Raw genomic sequence first — 6,317 nt, forward strand, 5'->3', positions numbered from 1 at the left:
ATATTATTATTTTCCGAGTCATGCAGCACCCGGAGAAGTTGCATATTTTCCCGGTGGACGAATTGAGAGAGATCCAGTACTGGCCGACCTTGCTCAGTACGTTATCGCCCAGGAGCGTTTGACTCAGCGAGTAATGGGTTATCTCCAGAGCCTCGCTGATTTAAATCCTCGGATCGCTATTGGCAGACCACTGAGGCCTGACCAGGAGAGGCGCATTCATCGACTGGTCAACCCGCTTCCCCCGATAGAAGAAGAGTGTGCCCCAGTGCCAGAGGCGTTTTCTCAGGACCCTGTCCTTTTGCCATTTTCTTTGTAAACGTCACCGATGTGTTTGTTGTCCCAGTGTTTATTTACGTGTTGTAACTTGTGCGTGGTACCCAAATTTGTGCTACGGATCGGATTTTTGGTTTCAATTATGTGGGCAATTTTGCTGCTATTGATTTTGTTTTAACTAAATTTTTTCGCTCGCGATAAAAATTTTGTAGTGAGTTTTTCTTTCCCCGAGTGGCTGCAGCGTATTTATCTTCACGACATAGATTTTTATTCGCGCAGCACCCTGACAGCAGACTCACAACCACAACCTCTCGACCTCGTGCGCTATTTCCAAATCCTCGTGCACATTTTTTTTGCACCTAACTGATCACACTCGAGGACACCGCAGTCTCAGTAAGAGAGATTTGCGAGTAATTATTAGGGCGCGAATTGCCCCAGCACACCGACAGCAGTCAGCACTCGACGCCGCACCTAATCCTCGTGATCGTCGCCACCGCGAAGAGCTAGCACTCGAGCGGCAGCATCACGACGATCATCGAGGATCATCGTGCACAAGAGCACGGATAACCCCAGCAGCACCACCAAACCTCCGCACACCAGGACCACATACCAGTCCGGCATCGCCTCCGCCATTAGAGCCTCGTCTCGAGCTCCTGCTAACAACAATGGAGGAGAAGGAGGGAGAAGTAGAAGCGAGGCCAGGTGTGAGGAAGAAGAAGGAAGCACCGCGACCATTTTATAGCACGAGATCGGTGTACGGTGGGCGAGGTCCACCAGCGCCACTCGTCGCCCGATCGCCGGTGTTCGGAGGCAAGTCCGCGAGCAGTGCCGACAGTGCACTGGCCCGCGAGGTGAGTGCACGCTGCACCGGCAGCTAGCACGCCGCGCACTACCGCAGTACGGCCTAGATGCCCTACGCGCTAGGCGTCGCCGGTGGAGGGAGCGCGGGAGAGCACGCGAGGGAGAAGAGAGAGCCAGAGGTAGAAGAAGAGGCCGACAGTGGACCCCGGGTCCACATGTCAGCCAGAGAGAGCACTGTGCTCTCGAGTACGACCAGCGTGTTTTAGTAATTTAGAATTTATTCTGAATTACTGTATCCACGTAGAAATATCTCGTTTTTCCCCCACCCATGGATTTTTCCATGCTACGCCAGTGTACCACACTGTGGTTTACACCACTTATTGTCCTCTCACTGTAGCCGCTTTGTTTTTTTGCACAATTGAATGATTTCTTTTAGTAAGAGCAATGTTTGTTCAAAACTACTTTTAACAAATCTCGAGGACGAGATTTTTCTTAAGGGGGGTAGTGTTGTGACACCCCAAAATTTTGAGCTTGTTTTATTGATTAAAATTTTGACAGGAAATTAAACTTTTCCATTTGGCTAGTTTTTTCCCTTTTATTTTAAGGGTTTTTACCTCAAGTGAAAACTTTCCAAAAATATTGTTGGACTTGCATGCTCTCTCTATAAAACAATTCTTATTCAGTGGATTTAATTGCAAGGTTTGCCTTTCCCTGAGCTTTATTCTTTTAAAATGATTTTTCATGAATTTGGAGCCTGTTTGCACTGCAACCATTTGGCAAATGCATTTAAAATTTCCACCAAAATTTGGGGATGTCATGTGATATCTCCACATCACTTTTATGCAAAAATATCTTTTGGTCATTGGAGATTTTGAGCTCTACACCAACTTTTCCAATCTGGTCCAGTAGGCATTTTTGCACTACAACCTATTTAAATATTCTTTTAAAAATTCTTCCAAGTGTTTGGAGATGTCAGTAGATGCATATAATTCAACTTTATACCAAAACCCAGTGATGTTCTTTGAAACTTTTGAGTGAATCAACCTCTTTTTCATTCTGGTCCAATTTGATGATTTGTACTGCAACCCTACTTTATTTTGCTCTAGTGACCCTGAGCTTTTTCCTACTTAAAGCCCTCCCTGCAAAACCCTTAAGTCCAGGAGAGTGGACCAAATGGAGGATTTTAAGTGCATGCAATGAGACCCTTTCCTTCTGTCCAAAACTGTAGTTTTGCAAAACTTGCACTAGCAAGTTTCTGGTCTTTCTCAAATGAGCTTGCCAGCATCATCTACATCTAGAGAGACCCTGATCTGGAGATTTTGGCCACTCCAAGAGTTGCCTAAATGCACCTAGCATTCTGTCGAACACTTGGTGTGCACAGTCAGTTTTGGGCATGCTTCCTAGTTTGCACTATGATCTTGTTCCACTGACCCAGCAACCTTGTCCACTAAACTCCTGGCTATCCCTATCCTAGTCCTGTTAATTGCCAGCCTCACCCTCGCACTCTAGGCCGCCCTGGCATTTCGTCGAGCATGTCCCGTGCGTGCTCTGGGCGCGCCCAGAGCGCACGTTTTGCACGCGCGCGCACTGAGCCGCCGCGTCGCACTGCCGCCCTCGTCGCGTCCCGTCCCTGGCCCCTGCTCGCCCGCTGAACCGCGCACTACCCCGCCCACTCTCCACGCCACCTCTGGCGCCCTACAGCGCCGCTGGCAGAGCTTTTGGCGGCACGCCGGCGTCGGCAGCGAGCCTCTGCCATGGACGGCGCCGCCCAAACCACACCAGCGTGCCAGCTGCCCCTATGAACAGCTCAAGCTTATCCCGAAGCTCGTCGGCACGCGCTCGTCGCCGCCACGTCGCTCTGCAGCTACAGCACGGCTGTCGCCGGCGTTCTTATCCACAGCCGCCGCGGTCCAGCCTCGAGCGCCTATTTAAGGGATCCCCGAACTCGTTCAAGACCTCAGGCGACCTCCAGCCTTCCCTCTAGAGCTCCCCAAGCAGTGGATTGGCCGGGAGAGGACATCTTCCCCAAACTCCGGCCGGTTCAGCCGCCGCTTCATTCCGGTGCCATTCGCCGCAACCAGCCACTCCCCCGCCCATCCAGCGCCACCACTCGCTTCCTCTTGTCCTTGCGGAGCTGCCCAGCGCCTCAGCCTCGATCGGAGACCACCGGAGCCCAAAACCCACTTCTCACCCGTAGCCCCCTCCGCCGCGGAGCTCGCCGCCGGCGACTCCTCCCACCACCGTCGACCCAGCGACCACCGAGAGGACCGGCCCGGTCTGGCGGGTCCATCCTTGCCCTCAGGTGCCCTCGAGGAGCCGCCGTCTGTCGCCGGCGATCGCCGGAGTCCCGCTCCCGTTCGGCAGAGAAGAGGAGGGAGAGGGAAGAATGGTCAAACCTGACCAGTGGGCCCTCTGGACCCACTGTCAGTGACCCGCGCGCCCGTCCTCTCTGGTTAAGTGATAGCGCAAAGTCCCGAGTACGTCTCCTCTGCTGCGAAAGCGTATTTTTCCCCGAAACGTTTTCTTATCTGGTTTTATTTAAAAACAGAAGTTTGACTGATCTTTGACTGGCTATAACTTTCAAAATAAAACTCCAAATGAGTTGATTCTTTTTCCTACCTCTCTCAAATTTCATCTAGTTTATTATAAGATTTATTTCAAAAATATTTGAGACAACTTTTTGTACTGTGTTTGAAATATTTGTTATTTGAATATTTCTCAAAATAGGATTTGGAGAGAAGAGAAAGCTTTCAAAAAAGTGCACCCTTTGCATACTCTTGAAGGCAAGCATTTCTGAACTCTGGCATAACATTTTTGTGTGGTGTTTTGATACGGTTACAACACCACTTGACTTGGAGCTTATGTTATTTTTATGTAACGGTAAAGTCACACGCAGGAGTGCATTTTTTGGAGATGCTTTACTGTTAGAAATGGTTATGCTGGTGATAGTGATCATTCTCGCGAGCTTTTCATGCATACCGGCAGGAAGCCGGGAGAGTCGTGGTCTTGGGTAGACACGAGCTTGTCCCTAGTTCCTCGTCGGGACGAGTGTGTCCGGTATGGCATGATGAGGCTTGGTGAGCGGTGATTCTGTCTGTGATTGGAAACATTTTGGTTATGCTAATCTTTCGGAGAATACTTGGACCACCTGAGTCGGTCGTAGGTCGAGTCTTGTTCAGTGACTTCCCTATTTGTTTTGTACTACCACTTGTCCCTGTCGCAGACGGGGTACGGTTCAGTAAGTCGACAACCCCTTACCAAAGCACACACCGTACAGAGAGGCCATGGTGGAAGATACCGGAGGCCTCCGGTAGGCATGCCACCTGGTCCGGGGGCATGGGTGTTTCCGGTTGGGACCGAGAGGGGGGCACCCCTTAGAGCGCGCGTATATAAATTTGATCCCATGCTACGTCGAGGTTGTAGCCTCCCCACTTAGAGTTTGGCTCGACAGGTGTTGTGGGTGATTCCAGACACCGGTAAGCTAAGCTGGTGTGTGCAGGTCAGGCGTGTTTTCAATTAAAAGGACCGTAGGCGGAATTAGTCCCGATGGACTAAATAAATCCGCTACTCGTGGGTAAAGAGTACACCCTCTGCAGAGGTCATATCTTTTTGGATAGCCATGTACATGGGTAAGGACTACAGACTGAGATGGATCTAGTGACGGTTTTCGGATGGAGACACGGTTAACTAAATCTTAGTAACGGTATTCGGATGGAAAACGGTTAACTGGATCTAGTGACGGTCATCGGATGGAGAAACGGCTAGACTAGATTTTGTTTATGACCTGTGACATATGAGGATTATGTTTATTATTATTATGGACTAACCATTTACATTATTTGAATTATTGAGTATCCTTGGGACGGTTCTACCTCCTGGATATTCACTGTGTTTATTCTTATATAAGCCCTTTATGTGGCGTCGCTCAGACGCCCGACTGCGGCATGTTTACTATTCTTTTATTCTTATATAAGCCCTTTATGTGGTGTCGCTCAGACGCCCGACTGCGGCATGTTTGTTATTTATTTATCCTTTATAAGCCCTTTATGTGGTGTCGCTCAGACGCCCGACTGCGGCATGTTTGTTATTTATTTATTCCTTTATAAGCCCTTTATGTGGTGTCGCTCAGACGCCCGACTGCGGCATTGTTAATTTATTTGCAACTTCTCGAGGAGTCATTTCAGACACTCGGTCAGTGCATTCTATTTTACTCCCGTATTGCATGTTCATATTTTTCCCTGCATGCGTGCATCACAGATTTTCGTTTAATTCGTGACAGACGTATGATCATGAATATTTCGGAGCATGATTACCCCTTGTTATATTATACCCGTGTTCTTAATGTTTGCGAGTACATTCAAACGTACTCACTGGCTTGTCCCTGGCTATTGTCTTGGCCAGATTTCCTTGCTTGGAGATAAGCATTACGACGACAGCCCCGGAACCTACGCTAATGGTGATAGCAGCCTCGCGAAGATAGGAGTTATCCTGGTCAGCTGTTCTTGTGGGAAATGGAGTCCCATAGACGCAGATGAACCACAAACCGCTTCCGCCATCAACCATTAGAAACCAAGTGTTGTACTCCTAGGCCAAAATGGTCTTGTACTGCATATTTTGTACCTTGCTTGGAATTCTTGTATCAAGTTGGTGCCTCATCAGCTAACAGTAATCCTGGGGCTGGTGAGCACAAAGGCCGTTTTTCTGGGAAATTAATATCCCAAAAATCCAGTCGTGACAGCTGTTTAGTTGATTCTTTTTGATGATGATTAATAGATAAATTCCTCACGTCCATCAATTTATTTTAGAATTTTTGGAGTTCCAGAAGTTTGCGTTTGATACAGATTACTATAGACTGTTCTGTTTTTGACAAATTCTGTTTTTCGTGTGTTGTTTGCTTATTTTGATGAATCTATGGCTAGTATCGGAGGTTATGAACCATAGAGAAGTTGGAATACAGTAGGTTTAACACCAATATAAATAAATAATGAGTTCATTACAGTACCTTTAAGTGGTGGTTTGTTTTATTTTGCTAATGGAGCTTACGAGATTTCTGTTGAGTTTTGTGTTGTGAAGTTTTCAAGTTTTGGGTAAAGATTCGATGGACTATCGAATAACGAGTGGCAAGAGCCTAAGCTTGGGGATGCCCAAGGCACCCCAAGGAAATACTCAAGGACAACCAAGAGCCTAAGCTTGGGGATGCCCCGGAAGGCATCCCCTCTTTCGTCTTCGTTCATCGGTAACTT

Source organism: Triticum aestivum, chromosome 7D (genome assembly GCF_018294505.1).
Source record: "Triticum aestivum cultivar Chinese Spring chromosome 7D, IWGSC CS RefSeq v2.1, whole genome shotgun sequence".
Lineage (NCBI taxonomy): Eukaryota > Viridiplantae > Streptophyta > Magnoliopsida > Poales > Poaceae > Triticum > Triticum aestivum.